Source organism: Protopterus annectens, chromosome 13.part0 (assembly GCF_019279795.1).
Source record: "Protopterus annectens isolate FY-2018-M chromosome 13.part0, PAN1.0, whole genome shotgun sequence".
Classification (NCBI taxonomy): Eukaryota; Metazoa; Chordata; order Ceratodontiformes; family Protopteridae; genus Protopterus; species Protopterus annectens.
In genome coordinates, this window is record NC_056747.1 from 215,877,026 (window position 1) to 215,895,257 (window position 18,232).

Genomic DNA, 18,232 nt, shown 5'->3' on the forward strand with positions numbered 1-18,232 from the left:
GGACCCCCACTCCTTTTTCCATAGACACCATCTGATTTTACTCAATATTACATCCAAAATCCATTTTCTATTAAACAATTTCATGCATCTTTTCATCCATATAACTCGTACAAAATATTTTTTTACATATTCTTTATTTATTTTCTTATAGTATCCATATTTCATGTCCTTGTTTATCTTATCTGCTTTTTTATATCTTTGTAAACATTTTGTCACATAACTTTTCCTGTAGTTTCACTACTCTTTTACATTTCAAAAACACATGTTCAGTAGTTTCTTCTTCCCCACAATATAGCTACATTCTTTCATTTCTCTTTTTATATGGCATGTTTCCTTTCAATGATAATTTATCTACTACCAGGCTCCACAAAAAATTTTTGGCATTCTACTTTATTACATTTATTTATTTTTTCATAGCTTTATATTTTTTCCTTCTGCCAGCTTTTGCTACAGTGTGACAAAGTAATGTTGTATCATTATATCCTTATACCACATTTTCACTTTTCTATTCCAACAATTTTTATTTTCTACATTATTTTTTCCTCATAATATTCGATTTCTTCATTTATACTTTCTTTTTCTCCTTTGCTCCTTTTTACTATATCCCAAAATTTGTCATACTTACATTTAAACATTATTACAACTAATCTTTCAACTTTTTATGTATCCACTTTAACACTCTATATAAATTTAGTAAAGCAACATACACCACTGGATTAATTAACCCTAAACATCCTTACTTTATTTACATACAAAATTCCTTTTTTTACTGGCTTCATTCAAGAACCCCATATTAATAAAACAATTATCTGCAACAATTATTTTTCAAATACCATTAGCAACATAAATACACTTGATAAAGATGCTGTTTTTCCATTAAAATGAATTCATCAAATTAATCTTTTTTTCCTAAATGATAATCTAACATGTTTTCCAGGAACAATTTTTCTTTTAACTCTTCTATTATTTTCCCCATTAAATCTTGCTTACAATCTTATTCTCAAATGTTATGTCCCACCCATATTTTTTTCGGGTTGTAATCTTTCTTCACTTGTGTGTCTTTTATTATAATTACATCTATATCACATTTCTTATACCATTCCAAAGCTGCTATCCTTCTCATTATATTTTTAATACTATTCACATTTACATAAATGCAATCTAAAGTTACTTCCCCTTTCATTTAATTTCTAGAAATTATATTTTATTTCTCATCTATTTCCTTCCTTTTTTCTTTATGCTTACCCTTTTAAATTTTCTTTTACTATCTTTTACCAACAGAAGTATGTTTCCTTTAACAATTTCCCAGTTAATATCTTCCTCATCACTTATTTCAGAACCTTCCTCCATTATTTCTTTTTACAGCTCCTTCTTTGTCCTCTATCTTTATCTTCTATATCCACCACTTATGTTTCTTATCTTTGTTCATTAAATGCCCAGTGTTGTGCATTTATAACATTTCAGTTCACATTTTCTTGTACATGGCCCAGTTTCCCACAGATATAAAATTTCCTTTTGTCACAGTTATTTATCAGATGTCCTTTTCCATGAAAAAAAACATGTTCTGGGTTGTCACCAGTATTTTACCACACCTTTATTTCCTTCAACATTTATCATGTTTGGAATATGTATGATTTGTTCTTTTCTGTCTTTAAATATAACATTGCATTCCCATCCACTAGTCCACAAACCCTTTTTATCATAAATCTTTGCAATGTCCAGTACTTCTTTGCATAATCATTTCAAATATCTCTCTTTCTACTTCTGTTAGAGATTGTATATGAATCTTCTTTTTTAAATTTCCCTCTTAAAGGCTTTTAATTACATGTAAATTCCAAGGATTACAGTTCTTTTTAGCTATATTCCCCAAGGAAAGTTTCCATTGCGTAAACATTTTCAAAAATAATGCCACAAAATGTCTGTTTGTAAGACTAAAGTTCTTACCTCTTGTACTTTAACACTCAAATGAACCATTACATTGTCCTAAATGTCATACCTAGCCAGTTCTTCTTCTTCTTTATTATGAATCCTCACCACATACTTCCATTTTACATTCTCTTCTGCTTTCTTTTTTTGTGTTACTCCCCTGGCACCTTCTTTCACTTTTTTGCATAGGATATTCTTTTAATTTCATCACCATTATCTTTCAGAATAGACTGTTTCGTCTTTTTTGTATTTTATCCATAATGCCTCCCCAGAAAACATATCCTTCATTTTCTGCTTGCTCGGTGTCAACATCTATTTCAGTAAATCATCCTGCAACCCTCCCAACTGGAGGGTTGTAGCAACAGTCTTGTTGTCAATTCCTCTTTTTCGGCTTCATCATATAAGATTTGCAGAATAATGACTTCTGACTCTCTCACCACAATCTGACTGTTATACTTTATAAAGCATTGGTGTTCACCTCTCTGACTTCTGTTATCTTCTCTCTAACTCCAAAGCAACAAAGAGCAGGGGTCCTTTACTTATATACAGAATAACACTTTTTACAAAATATTTACTTATTTACAAATATTTACGTATATATACAAATACATAAATATACAAATCTGTTGCACATATTCATAATTTCCTATACAATCATGCTAAATTTTCGTCTTATTAGACCCCCACTCCTTTTTGCCATAACCACCATCTCATCTGAATTACTTAATATTGTTGCTAAATCCATTTACCATAAAACCTAATTTAATTTATTCATTCATTCCATATAACAAACTTTTTATATTTTCTTTTAACATATTTACTTTTGTTCTTATAATATCTATATTTAATCATATCCATGTTTATTTCATCCACTTCTTGTATATCTTCAAAAAATCTTCTTTACATTTTCCCCATAACTTTTTTACTCTTTCATAGTTTCTTCTTCTTGAAAATGTAAACATATTCTATAATTTTTCTTTTTATATGGCATATTTCATTTTACTGACAATTCATCTATTACCCAGTCTCCACAAAAAATCTTGACATTCTACTTTGATCACTCCATTTGCTTCTTATATTTATAGTTTTAACTTTTACATCCAATAGATTTAACCATGGTTTTATATAGTAATGTTTTATCATTACTTTCTTATACCATACTTTCTACAATTTTCTGTATCATCAAATTTTATATTCCACAAAAATATTTTTTCTTGGTAACATTTTATTTCTCCATTTATACATTCTTTCTCTTTTACTCTGTTTTGCCATAACCCACAATTTATCATAATTATATTTATATAGTTTTGCTACTAATCTCACATCATTTTCATTTATCAACTTTAACACTTTGTACAAATTTAATGAAGCAGCACATGCCACTGGGTTAATTAATCCTAAACCACCTCCTCCTTTATTTATATACAAAACTCCTCTTTTTACTGGGTTTAATCTAGACCCCATATAAATGGAAAAAATATCTCCAATAATTCCTTTTCAAATACTGTTGGAAAATAAATACACTTGCTAAGTATGCTACTTCTTTCCTATCCGTACTAAATTTATCAAATAAGCCTTTTTTCTGAATAATTTATATGTTTTCCAGAAAAGACATTTGCTTTGCTTCTTCTATTTTTCCATTGAATTGTACTTGCATCTTTATTCCCAAATTTTATACCTAACACATAAATTTCATTTATTGTAAAATGTATACCCTCCAATCTCTACTGCATCACCTAAACATTTATTTGTCTCTTTATTAAAGCTATCCCTATTATCTCTAAACAATCATTTGTGCAAATTATTACTTTTTATCCAAATGTTTTTTATGATTATAATGTCACCTGCATATGTTAGCATAACTAAAATTCTTAACCCTTCAGGTGTTATATACCTTGCCTCCTTTGTTTTGTAATTTATTTCACATACTATCACATTCATAACTAATTCAGAGAGTATACAACTAATTTTACACCCCTGTCTTATACCACTCTTCAAACGCACCTCTAGGCTTACCCAGCCATTTATAAGTATTTTTAATTTATTATTACTATATGCTGGCATACATAATTTCCTAATTTATATTCTTTCATTATTACCAATAAGATCTCATGTCCAAGTCTGTCAAATGCCATATTAAGGTCTTATATCATGATTTTTGCTACTACTATCCTTATAGTCTGTCTCTTACAGGCTTTTGACGTCTGTACCTGGCATACAGGACATTGTCAGATTCCACTCTGATGGACCTCCTGCATATCCACAAAACAAACAGTACCATAATTTCCCATTCTAAAGACTTAAACCTTGCCTGTGATATAAATAGGACTTGCTATAGAGACAGGTATATATCCCGCGGACTACCCCATCTCTAGGACAGGCTCCCCCATCTATGTGAAGCAGAGTTCCTCCCTAACCCAATTCAAGTGCATATTGGACAATTGGATGGGGAACAGGAAATTCATCCCAAGAGAAAACAGAAGCATTAATCCTAAGATGAATACTGAAAGGCAGAATGTGGGCAGTCCAGTAACTGGTGGTCTTGCAACAGACATTTAAAGGAAAGATGACAAAAATGGATTGCATTCTTAAGCACTGCATTGTGCACTAAGCAGTTAGATATGATATGAAAAAGGTGGCAACTTAAGCTTTAGTTATCTAAGTAGAGAGCCACTAATTTTAAAAAGGCAAGATAGATTGAAAAGGGGTGGACACTTTTGTATTCTGGTTCAATGGAATACAGTGGGATGGCCAATAAATATAAATGGTTGAAAGAGAGTGATTTCACAAAATGATAATTTTGTGCTTACTCACAACAATCAGTGAAAGGGGAGAGGGACGGAGATATGTGGTTAAATTGACATAAGGGACAGGCAACTAGAAAGACAGTTGTGTCGAAAAACACAACAGCAACTGGGGGCATTTAAACATTTCTGTGTGACCCACAAGAGACACTGCTGTGGTCTCTTTCTAAGTCTTAATATGCAAATAAAAGCAGAATACAAGTAAAACACAGTACAAAATAGAAGAAGGCAATAAAGTAATACAAAATACAAGAAATCAAAAGCAAACTAACCTTTCCCTCACTGCAAGTTGTGGCAGAATCTGGGTGAGCTTTTCTAGTAAAAAATGACTGGTGAGATTGTTTGCCAGATATGACAATATTGTTCTTACTGGCATTTAGTTTTAACTTACCTTTATGAGCACTATTTGTTGATTGTCTGAGTTCAAGTTGGAGCTTGTGTGTGTGAAAAGCAGAGATCCCCATATGTAATTCAGAAATCTGTGAAGTAGGTGCAAAATAGTAGATACCCCATCACAGAACCTTGAGGGACATCATTGGTCACCTTGGTGTTCTCTGAGGATATACCTGCCACCTCCATTACACGGGTTCTGTCCCTCAGCCAATTGGCTATCCTCCTAACTACAATGGAATCAATTCGGAGCATGTTTAGGTTGTTTAAAATGTTAGTATGTTATGTAGTATGGTATGGGAAGATTTAGGTATGTCAAGGTATGCTGTACGAACATGGCATAGCCACCATCCAGAGCCTGTGTTACCTTATCAAAGAAGTTTATTGTACAAATTACACAGGATCTACCCTTAAAGCCGAACTGCTGGGATCAAGTTTTATACGAGTAAAAAAGCAGCAAACCAAAGACCAGGAAGCAACTGGACCACAAAACTTATACGCTTTTGTTCATTTAATAAAACACTACAAACTTCATCAGAATAAATATAAAAACTTGAAACCACCCTTTAAATACTTGTCATGTGTTATTACATGAATTTAATATAGAAAATCTTGATATGTCAACTATATTTTTTGTAACACTTAATGTCACTTCCCCTCTGTACAAGTATAGATCAAGAAGCTGGAATTGATTTATTTAGGGAATATTTGACTGGTCATACTGATTTTGACAAGGACAAGATCAACACTTTGTGTATTTTGATGGAAATGATTTTGGAAAGCAATTTTTTCAAGTTTGGAACTAGTATTTTTCAGCAAATCTCTGGTGTGACCATGAGTTCTAGAGTGGCTCCTTCTTTTGCCACACTAGTTATGGCTATGTGGGAGATGAAATTTCTAGTGACACATCCTTTGGCTAAGAATATTTTATTCTACTGGCGTTATATTGATGATTTGTTTTTGTTTTGTTTTTTTTTGTGGCAAGGGAATCTTGATAGTTTCCAGTTATTCTTGCAAGACCTGCATTGTTAAACCAGTTTTTTGAACATTACCCTGGGAGGGTTCGGGAAAATAATAAACTTTCTGGATAGTCATTTGGAACTACTTGATGACAGTTTTAGTTTCAGTAGTAGTAGTATTCATAGGAAATCTACTTTTGTCAATCAGTACCTGCACAGGGACAGTCTTCACCCCCAACATAAGAAAAGAGGGGTTGTCAAGCAACAACTTATAAGGTTGAGTTGTTTGACTAGTCATGATTCTGTCTTTGATGTTGAGGTTAACAAACTGACTGGATTTTTTATAGCCAGGGGATAGGATTTGTTTTGGTTACATAACATTGTTGCTGAAGTTATAATTCTCAGAGACACTCTAATTAGTCCCATCTTGAGAGGCAATTTCAGTGTGGCAAGTAGGGTGAATCAAAAATAGGTGTTTGAGCTGGCATTCCCATTGCCCATTTCAGATGAAACAGATATTATTAGGCGTGTTATTAAGGAAAATTGGAAGGTGTTGCTTGGACATTCTGAATTTGTGAAAGTCTTGTGTAATGAACCTTTGTTCACTTATAAAAAAGGTACGTAACATAAGACATATACTTGAAAGTACTTCTAAGACATCACACAAGGGGGTCAAAGACCCTGTTGGGACTTTTGCTTGTGGTCATTGCAGGCAATGTAGATACATAACCAATTCAGGTTCTGTTGAGCTGAAACATTTCAAGAAAGTTATTTGGGCAAAGGACAGGTTTACATGTGATTCTGTGGGTATTGTTCATCTCGCAATATGGAATTCCTGTACCAGTTTTTATGTTGGCAAGACCTACAGGTCATTAAGTAGAAGGATTTATGAACATGTGTTGGCAGTGAAAAACAAAGACAGGAATAATGCACTGGCACAACATGTTTTATTATGTAACAATTTTAAGAAATGTACATTTTTTGACTTAAAGTAATTTGTGGTCCTTTGGTGGGTAATTTTAAAACCTTATTAGAATGTAGGGAAACTAAATGGCAGATAGCTTTAAGAGCAGACTACCCTCCAGGACTTAATGAAACTGTTAACATTAAGTGTTTTCTTCAGTTACAAAGACTTTGATGTAGTTGTTCATAAAATGGGCTTTATTTGATGAAACACTGTTTAGTAGTTTAGCAGTGACTATTTTATATTTATATATATATATATATATATATATATATATATATATACACACACACACATACATACATACACACACACACACACATTTTTGTATTTTATATGTATATACAATGTTAAAACTTCTGTAGTGTATTTTTAAATTTTCATGACATCATAATAGCTATTTAAATAATTTATTTGAAGCATTTTGTCATTGGATGATTTTTTGCACATGACGTATTTAAAGGGTGGTTTCAAGTTTTTGTATTTATTCTGATGAAGTTTGTGGTGTTTTATTAAATGAAGGAAAGCTTATACGTTTTGTGGTCTGGTTCCTTCCTGGTCTTTGCTTTGCTGTTTTTTTTTTACTTTTACTTTGTTCTTTGGTATTGTCTAGCCGTTTTCAAGTATTATATCACTTTCGATATCACTGATAATGAGGTCAGTACATTTTGTACATTCAGAGTGAAGATCTATAAATTTAATTAAAAAAAAAATCCAACTGAAAATATATTCTACTTCTTTTAAAAGATGAAAGTCTACTAATAAACATTAAAACAAAATGCCTGCTGCAGACAGCAGTTTAAAATAAAAAGATATGACATATGTCTTGGTGTCCAGCTATGTTCTAGCAAACACTTTTTTTGAACACATGCAGCCATATTTGTCAAGATAAAAGGTTGGTTTTAAATGGCAAATGAGGACAGTTTAACATGTCATTGCTTAATAATGCCAGTGAGTACTGAAGGCATATGGCTTACTTGCTCATACTTTAGCAAATTTGCGCTATCATTACACAACGGTCTTACATAACTTATAAGGACTATTTTTTATAACAACCCATAATGCCACACAAATATTTTATATCTTAGTTGTGAAAAATGGCTGAGTATGTAGAACATTTACTATCTTGCTTCAAATCAGATCTTGCTGTCCATGAACATTAAAATCCACCATCAAGTGTGGTAGGTGGATTTTAAACTGATTATATACATGTGCATTAAAAACTTAATTATAATGCAGTATCTCTGCAAAATCACCTGATAATAAATCTGAGTATTTATCACATGTACTTAATGTATAAATAGCATAATTATTTTTGCCTCCATATGCAACAATTCAACTATAACATTTCAGAGACAGGACTACAATGTGTTCAATGACACCAGACTGGTGGGACTGGATGCCACGGATGCCATGAAGCAGGGCATCTTCATGCTGCAGGTGACCTGGACTTGACTGAAAACTTATGTTCCTGAGGTATGGCTATAAATGGAGGATTGAAATGTAGATTTCTGGTGTGTCTTCCACTTTTGGAAGATTTGAGATCTAATGCTACCTCTTCCAGTGTGGCTTGGTAGAAAGTACTGCCAAATATGACATTCAATTAACAAAGACTAGAGCAGTTGCCTTGTTCTCATGAAAACATGAATTTATTTTTTATATGATTTGGGGAGAGGAAAGGTGTAGGTGAAACAAGCAACTATGCATTTCCTCATTGTAATGGAGGGTACACTCCCTGCTGCTTTTGGCTAAAGGCAGATGACAGATGGTGAGCTGGCTACTTATATGATATGAAAATGAAAAAAACAAGCTAAGGGTTTGTCATGTTGGTACAAGGGCAAACTCTGCATCACATAAAATAGTGTCTAAGTAAGGGTGTAAAATCAATGAGAGCCTCTAGCCAGCTTGTCTTTGTATGTACAGGATGGTCTGTATTATCACTACAATAGTATCATCCCCAGATGGCAACAAAAGGAACTACATGTGAGCTACATAAATTACAAGGTGAGCCACCACCATAAAATGGATATGGGTTTGGAAATTAATCATAAGCCACCTATCACTTCACTGCTGTCACACACTCCCCTTCCAGAACAGGACTGGAGAAAATTAGATATAATGCTCACCAGGATGAAACTCACCCTGCTACCCAGAAAGAACTGCAATATGATAGCTTTATTTCTAACAAATGCAAGATGACAAATTGGTCAGGAGAGAGCAATGACCATTAGACTGATGTCACATGGTTAGCTGGCCTGTCCACAAGTTGTTATATAAAAAATATCAAATAATTATGTGGGGTAAATTTCTAAGCTTCAACAAGGCTTCTAGCAGTAGCCTGTCTAGGTTGAGGAAACACTTGAGATTTCTGAATGTAGTTTTTTATTGGCTGGAGAGCTTCTAATCAGCTTATATTGTTTTTAGTGTCTTTATAAATTCTATACAACTGAGTAGCTTTTGGCTGATTTATACAAAGCAAAATACTTTTATTAAATATTCACACTTTTATGAGCTGTTTAAGATACACTGCTGTATCCATATCTTTAAGTTTGTTTGTGGTAGCACTTCACTTCAGACACTTTCTTACTGTGCTTTTACATGAGAAGGACTGGGATTATTCACCTAGTGGCTATAGGTGTTCAACTGGTCTTTCTGAGCGGAGAAACCCACAAAAGGGCTCCAAGTATTTTTTTCTTTGCACTTCTCTTATATACTATGACTGTACTTCAGTAGTTTAAAAAAACTGTACTGTTTGCTGCTGCTTTGCACTGTATTTTACTACTGCATTTGCTTTACTTTGACTGCATTTCACACCAGCTGCTGCTTTTACTTAATTTAAGAAAATATGTTTCTGCTGTTTTATTCTGTTGCAATTATTAATTCAAGAAAAACAGTGCTTTTTTTTACACTGTTGCTTATTTAATTAAAAAATATATCCTGCTTCTTTTCTGTTGACCCATTGCACTTCTGTTGGCTGTAGTCTAGACTGGACTCAAGACTGTCCGAATTCAGTTCTGTTTTGTAGATTGAGCACTAAAAATCAGGGTATCTTTAGAGAAGCTCCCATGTAATCTCATGGCAGGAGCATACAGTAGGACTATCTAAATTGAAGGTTACTGGTTCTGGGCTCAGTTTGAGCTATTTCATTGATGCAGGGCTCAGTTTGAGCTTTTTCATTGGTTTCTTTGTATTAGCTGCTTTATTTTGCTTGTGCGTAGTGCACCATCATGAAGAGGGGGGTAACTTTTGGCAGTTATAGATGCAAAAGTGCCAGTAGAAGTATTTTCCCTTAGAAGCGGCTGCTATCTAGCAGAGCAGTTCTTGCATAGTTCTCAGCTGTTCAGTGAACCACCCAGCAAAAATTTTACCTCTTACCTATCAGCATCAATTCCTATAGATACCCTCTTTTAGAGACCTCATACTGTACACCCCCATATGTTAGTCACCCTGAGATACAGGTTCAAACCTGCATTATCTTCTGCCAGCCTGGGCATGGGTTATTTGAGGCAGTGTAGCAACTGCCTCATGTACACTAACAACCCCTTACTGCTACATCATTCAAGTACAATTTGTGAGAGATGATCCTACACTAAAAATCTGGAATCACTGCTCTCTTGCACCCAGAACAGCAACACTAAGCAGGTTGGCAGCTCACACACCACAACTCCCATTCTTAATATGCACCCAAACACATAAGCCTTCATATGCAGAGGTACCCTCCAGAAACCTACCTAAACACCAGACACCTCCAAATTACTAGCATGCTACACCTAAGACAACACCCAAAGCACCCAATATACATAAAAACACTAGCACCTGTGTCTCACCAAATAACCCCTTAAGGCAATGCACAGCTATTCCAAATGTTGTAGTTATAGGTTACGCTATAGTCAGACATACATATGCCCCACTCACCAGGTTGAACAAGGAAAAGGTTACAGTCAGTTGCCTGCCTGGTGCAAGGATTCACCAGATCACACATGCATTCAAGTCTCTCAACAAGTACTGTTATGACTCCATCATAGTTCATGCTGGTGTGAACGACATGAGATGTACCTCTCTGGATTATATGAAGAGAGACATGATTGAGCTCTCTCGATGTGTGTTCCAGGCAGTTATGGTAAATAACTTTGAGCAGCATTTTACCCTTGCCTGGGATGATACCACAATATAAACAAAAAATGATTGACTTCAATAATTGGCTTAGTTTCTGGTGTCATTCTAAGGGGACAGTTCCTGTCAGCCTGGGATGACATGGTGGATGGACCACATTGCTTTGCCAGAGATGGTCTTCACTTGGCACCTCTAGGCTTTTGGTAGCTGGCTAAGGCACTTGCCTCCTCCATAATGCCTTTTGTAGGCAAATTCACAACAACAAAATTCCCAATGTGAAAATATCAAAGACAAAGAAACTAAAGGTCATGCTGCAAAATGCTAGGAGTTTAAATCAGAAATTGTACACTCTAACAGCACTCCTCTCCCTGGAAGATGTTGACATCTGTGCAGTCAAAGAAACCTGGCTCAATGCCACAGAAAGTACCCCAGCCTTGCAAGGCTACAATGCCTTCTACACTTTCAGACTGCAAATTGAAGGTGTGCGAACCAAAGGATGCAGACTATCTATCCTCATTAAAGATAATTACACCTCTAGACTGGATAAACAGAGCTACTCCAAGTCCAAATTACCATGGGTAAGGCCCCCCCTTTCAGGTCGTCATCAGTTACGGGTTCCCTTCCATGAACCAAGATGCCCACGTAGCTTTTTTAGACCTACTTGAGACAATTAAGGTGCAACCTAGTCATAAGTGATTTCAACTATCCTTTCATTAATTGGGAAACTTATACAAGCCCAAACTCATGCACACAAACATTCCTGGACTTTGTTAAATCAAATATCCTAGAACAAATAGTGCACCACCTACAAGGGGCTCCAATATTCTAGACCTGGTCCTCACCAATATGAGTGATCTCTGCAATGCCCTAAGTGTAGGGTCTACACTGGTTAAATCTGACAATAAATCAGTCATTCTTGAACTAGCAATAGCATCAGAACACCCCAAAGGAGAAGTCAGGCTACAAAAACTTCACCAATGCTAACTATACCCTCCTAAAGGAAGGTATAATAAACTTCCAAGCTCCTGTTTCCACAGATGACATTGATGGCTATACTAAGGTATACACTGATGCCCTGTATAAACATCTACACAAATGTATAGACACAGCTATGCCAAATAAGATTAAAGCAAGATCCTCACAAAAAAAAAATCCTGGTGGATGTTTAGCATTAATAAATTATACAATAAGGGAAAGAAGCTGCTGCCTAAAAGATCCCAGAACTGGAAATGCACCCATCTCAGCCTAAACAAGCAAATAAGACCACTCAAAATATTCAAAGAGCAACTATGAGAAAAATTTAGCAATCATAGCCAAGGATAACCATAAGCTTTTCTTCACCTACATCCAGAAACAAAAAGGTAGAGCTCAAATGAGTGCTGAACTAATTGTGGATGGCATCACACACTGACCCTGTGGAAATTGCAAACCTGCTAGCAGACAGGTTTGGTGAAAATGTCACACACCCCCATCCCTCCCAAGCATACAACAAACCATGTCTCCATCATCTCCTCCTCCCTCCCAAGCATACAACAAACCATGTCTCCATCATCTCCTCCTCCCTCCCAAGCATACAACAAACCATGTCTCCATCATCTCCCCCTCCCTGCCTCGCCAAAGAGCATGTCATCAATGCTCTATCCTAGGCTAACAACACAGCCTACATGGGACCAGATGGCTTTCCAGGCTGCATTTTTAATGTTCAAAAACAAGACTTTGCTACTCCATTAGGCACTCTATTCAAACACAGGCTGAGTACTGGCTTTGTCCTCACTGAATGGAAAAAACAGTGACACAAAGGTGGCTTGGCAACAGACCCAGATAACTATAGACCCACAAGTTTAGCCAGCCTCATCTGTAAGGTAATGGAATCAGCCTCCAGAGCCATGGACATGGGTAAGGTGGTCCACACAGCCTATCTAGACCTTGCCCAGGCCTTTGACACCATCCCCCACTCTGGAATCATAGATAAACTTACTAAGTTGGGTATTAATCCCTATGTCACCCAATAGGTTGCTAACTGGCTTACTGATAGAACCCACACTGTAAAAGTAGCCGACTCCAAATCCAGCTCCAGACAAGTGACAAGTGGAGTACCTCAGGGTTCAGTCCTGGGACCGCTCTCGTTTGGCATCTACTTCTCTGAAGTACAGGTCAACACTAAGGGACTCTGGATAACAAAGCTCTCAGATGACTGCAAACTGGGAGCCATTATTGAATCCCCAAATGACGTGGATACTCTACAAAAGGGCCTTACAGAAACAAATGCTTGATACCAGAGCCATGGGCTCAAGCTCAATGCCAAGAAATGTATAGTTATCCCCTTTGGGAAAAAGCATGTATCCGTGAATTACCATATAGGTGGCAGTACACTAAACACTGAAAGTGTGATAAGAGACTTAGGGACACAGGTGGACAGTGGTCTCACCTTCGATAACCACATCGCCACAACAGTCAGGAAATCCTTCTATGTGGCACACCTCATCACTAAGGGCTTTTCATCCAGAAAAAAGGAGGTCATTGTCCTACTGTACTCATCCCTCATTAGACCCATTATAGAATACAACTCCCCGTTTGGTATGTACCTCTCAAGACATCTGCAACAACTGGAAAGGCCACAGAAATACCTCAATAAAAGAATCACAGGCCTAAAGCAGATGCCCTACATTGACCGCCTTAAACTCTAGCTATACTCTGTCGCATATCGTCTACTCAGAGGCGATCTTTGCTTAACATACAAGGCCAGGTCAAACCCAGAGCTGTTGGACATGCTACACTTAAAGAAATCCCAATCCCTCAGAGCCACACACTCCAGGGATCTAAACCTTGTCATCACAATAAACACAACATGCTGGAGGGATAGGTTCCTGACCCAGAGACTCCCCAGACTCTGGAATAGATTGCCCATACATGTCAAGCAGAGTGCCTCTTTGGGCCTCTTCAAAAGGAACCTTGATGATTGGATGGGAGAAAGGAAATTCACCCCAGAGATCACGTCAGTCGCCCTGCTAGACAGGGGTCCAGGGATGTAAATAGTGTGGGAAGAAATAGCCAGGGAATTGTTATGGCTAGGCTTGTATAGGCCCTAGGGCTGATAGCCTAGTACCAACCTATGAACCTATGGAGCTAAATCATCATGGACCTCATAAATAAGGATATAGGTGACCTCCAAACCCTGGATAAGTCTCAGTTTGGTTTTGTCAAGGTCATGTCATGCCTGCTAAACCTGGAGGGCTTCTTTGAGAATGTGACCACAGTCATAGATGGGGGCAAAGCTGTGCACACAACCTATCTTGACTTGGCCAAGGCCTTCGATACTATCCCACATTCAGGCATCATTGACAAACTAACCCAGTTGCATATCAACCCCTGTGTTTTCAGCTGAGTTACAAACTGGCTCACAGATCAACAGCACTCAAAGTGGCAGACTTTTACCTCTACCAGCAGACCCATCACCAGTGGGGTCACACAAGAGTCAATGCTGGGCCCCCTTCTTGTTTGGCATATACGTCTAGAAGTCCAGACCAAAATGGAGGGGCTGTGGCTAACCAAGTCTGTGGATGCCTTCAAATTAGGTGCTATCATTGAATCCCTTACTATTGTCAGCAGACTTCAAAAGGGGCTTACACAGACCCGTGATTGGTGCCAAAGCCATGGTCTTGAACTAAATGATAACAGCATCATCATTCCCTTCTCTAAAAACAATGTCCCTACTGACTATAAAATAAACAATAATACCCTAAGTACCAATTCAATAGTGAGGCACCTGGGAACACAAACTGACTGTGACTTCAGTCTTGACCACCATGTGACTGCTGTGGTGAGGAAGGCACTCTACACCACTCACCTGATTAACAAAGGCATCACACCTTAAGAGCAAGAGAGGTTATAGCCCCCTTGTACTTGTCCCTCATCAGCCCTGTTATTGAATATAATGCTCCCTATGGTATGCACCATGCTAGACACCTGTAGCAACTTGAGAGACCACAGAGAAAATTCAGGGACTACACCACATCTTATATGGACAAACTGAAGTCACTGTGACTGTACTCAGTAGCATATAGACTACTTAGAGGTGGCTTATTTCTGTTTTACAGAGCTATATCTGATGCAAATCTGATGGAAATGCTGCACATGCATAAATCAAATAGGACTAGAGTCCAGCTACACGGATCAATAAAGGCAGTCCTCAGTGTAATGTGGGTTCCACCAATAATTCCAAGAACAAATCCCACAAATGACTCGAACCAAAATTAAAATGATTTATTCCAAAAATTCAAACAGGCAAAGTAGAGCAGGATTAAGCTCTTTCGTCTCCTTACCGGAGACCTCCTCAGAATCAATGTTAAAATGTTGGCAGCGCTATTTATAACACTACCACTCACAATGTTTGCCATCAATAAAACAATTAAATAAAATAATTGACAATTGAAAGACCCATTATCTTAAAGATATATCTCAGCATACATACACAGTAGTATATATTAAACAAAACTGAAAGGGGTACCCACATGAATTAACTGGAACTGTAAAAAAGTTTGTGATAGATAGGAGTACTAAATATACCCCATTGCTTAGGTCTGATTATAATTTGGAGGATACTGCATATATTAGTAACCTGAAAATACTGGTGATAAGAACATTGGAGATACTACGACTACCCCCTATTTGACATGAACTTATTACAGAAATATTGGATGGCTTAAAAAATGTATTATTGATACATGGGACATGTTTAGATCTATGCCCACAAGAGTGATGGTGTTTAAGAACACACTAACTTATAGTTATAGGAGAAACGAAAATTTGAAAAATATTCTGGAAAAGGGCAAAGAAAGGTACTCTGGAAAAAGTTATAACAACACTAACAATAAAAGGGGCACGTTTCGATGTAGCAGATGTCCCCAATGCCCCTTTATTGCAGGAGAGAAGATTTTAAAGCTTCCCAGTTTAAGAACAATTTTAAAAGCCAAGACCTACAGTAGTTGTTACACTAAGGGGGTTGTATATTTAGCCTATTGTAAATTCTGCTGGTGTTACTATATAGGAAAAGCTGAAAGGCATTTATGGAAATGGATATATGAACGTATAAGGGACATTAATCGTAAAAATGAGAACAATGCATTATATAGACATTCACTTGTTTGCCCAAATGCTAATTTTAAGTTTTGGGTATTGGAGATGAGTGGAACCCCTAGATAGAGGGAGGTGACTGGGATGCCTCTCCAAAAAGCAAGTCATCAATGCTCTATCCTAGGCTAACAACACAGCCTACATGGGATCAGATGGCATTCAAGGCTGCATTTTTAATGTTCGAAAACAAGACTTTGCTACTCCATTAGGCACTCTATTCAACCACAGGCTGAGTACTGGCTTTGTCCTCACTGAATGGAAAACACAGTGACACAAAGGTGGCTTGGCAACAGACCCAGATAACTATAGACCCATATGTTTAGCCAGCCTCATCTGTAAGGTAATGGAACTAAATCATCATGGACCTCATAAATAAAGATATAGGTGACCTCCAAACCCTGGATAAGTCTCAGTTTGGTTTTGTCAAGGTCATGCTCATAAACCTGGGAGGGCTTCTTTGAGAATGTGACCAGTCATAGATGTGCTATCCAATAACTCATTCTGACTCTTGGCCAAGGCCTCTACATCATCCCACATTCAGGTATCATTAAAATCCAACCTAGCTGTGCTATCACCTGTGTTTTCAAAGGAGCTGCAAACTGCCTACAGACAGCACGCGGCAGACTTTTACCTTTTACCAGCAGACTCCATCACCAGTGGGGTCACATGTCACGCCAGGGCCCCTTCTTGTTTGGCACATACGCTCAGAAGTCCAGACTAAAATGGAGGGGCTGTATAACCAAGCCCAGAGCTCAAACAGGGTGCTATCATTGAATCCCACTATTGTCAGCAGAGACTTCAAAAGGCTTACATTGTTAATCTCTTGATTGGTGCCAAAGCCATGGTCTTGAACTAAATGATAACAGCATCATCATTCCCTTCTAAAAACAATGTCCCTACTGACTATAAAATAAACAATAATACCTAAGTACCAATTCAGTAGTGAGACACCTGGGAACACAAGTTGACTGTGACCTCAATCAACCACAATGTGTCTGCTGTGGTGAGGAAGGCACTCTACACCACTCACCTGATTAACAAAGGCATCACCTCAAGAGCAAGAGAGGTTATACCCCCCTTGTACCGGTCCCTCATCAGCCCTGTTATTGAATATAATGCTCACTTTGGTATGTACCATGCTGGGCACCTGTAGCAACTTGAGAGGCCACAGAGAAAATTCAGAGACTACAGCAATTCTTATATGGACAAACTGAAGTCACTGTGACTGTACTCAGTACCATATAGACTACTTAGAGGTGACTTATGTCTGGTTTACAGAGCACTCTCTGATCCAAATCTAACGGAAATGCTGCACATGCATAAATCAAATAGGACTAGAGTCCCCCTTCCCAGGGACCTCAATCTAGCCTGCAATGTACATAAGCAGGACCTCCTGGAGAGACAGATACATCTCTCGGAGGTTGCAACTCCTCTGGAATAGGCTTCCAAACCATATCAAGCAGAGCACTTCCATGAACTTGTTTAAGTGTAACCGGGATGACTAGAAGGGAAATCATAAATTTCTGCCCGAGATTGCTTCAGCTTCTCTCCTGGACATGGGTAGTCCTTGCTAGAAAAACCTTGGGAATAAATGATCTCTCTCATCTGGTATTATATTAGGATTTAAAGGCTAGACTTGTAAAGACCCTTGGGTCAATATCCTACTAACATCCTATGAACCTAAGAACAAGACAAAAGATCTGGAGGCCAGGCTTCAGTATTTCAGACCTGTCTGTTCTTCTACCTTTGTTGTGACTGAAGTGTAATCTCCTCTGTCCTGGGGCCATCATCTTGCTGTGTACATTTGGACCTACCTGATGTCAAGCAGAAAGGAACCTTCTCAACACCAGCTCTTGGAAACTGGACCTGGACATCTGTCACCAGCTTCCTTCATTTACATGTTTAGTTAACTATTTAGAGGGTAGGAACTAGGTACTTGGATA

At 37.3% G+C, this 18,232-nt stretch overlaps 1 protein-coding gene across 1 annotated transcript in view; it reads left to right on the forward strand.

The window, feature by feature from the left end:
- The window catches only part of MYO1F (myosin IF), a 1,136,901-nt gene that overhangs the window by 720,022 nt on the left and 398,647 nt on the right, over positions 1-18,232 (forward strand). The window lies entirely within an intron of this gene.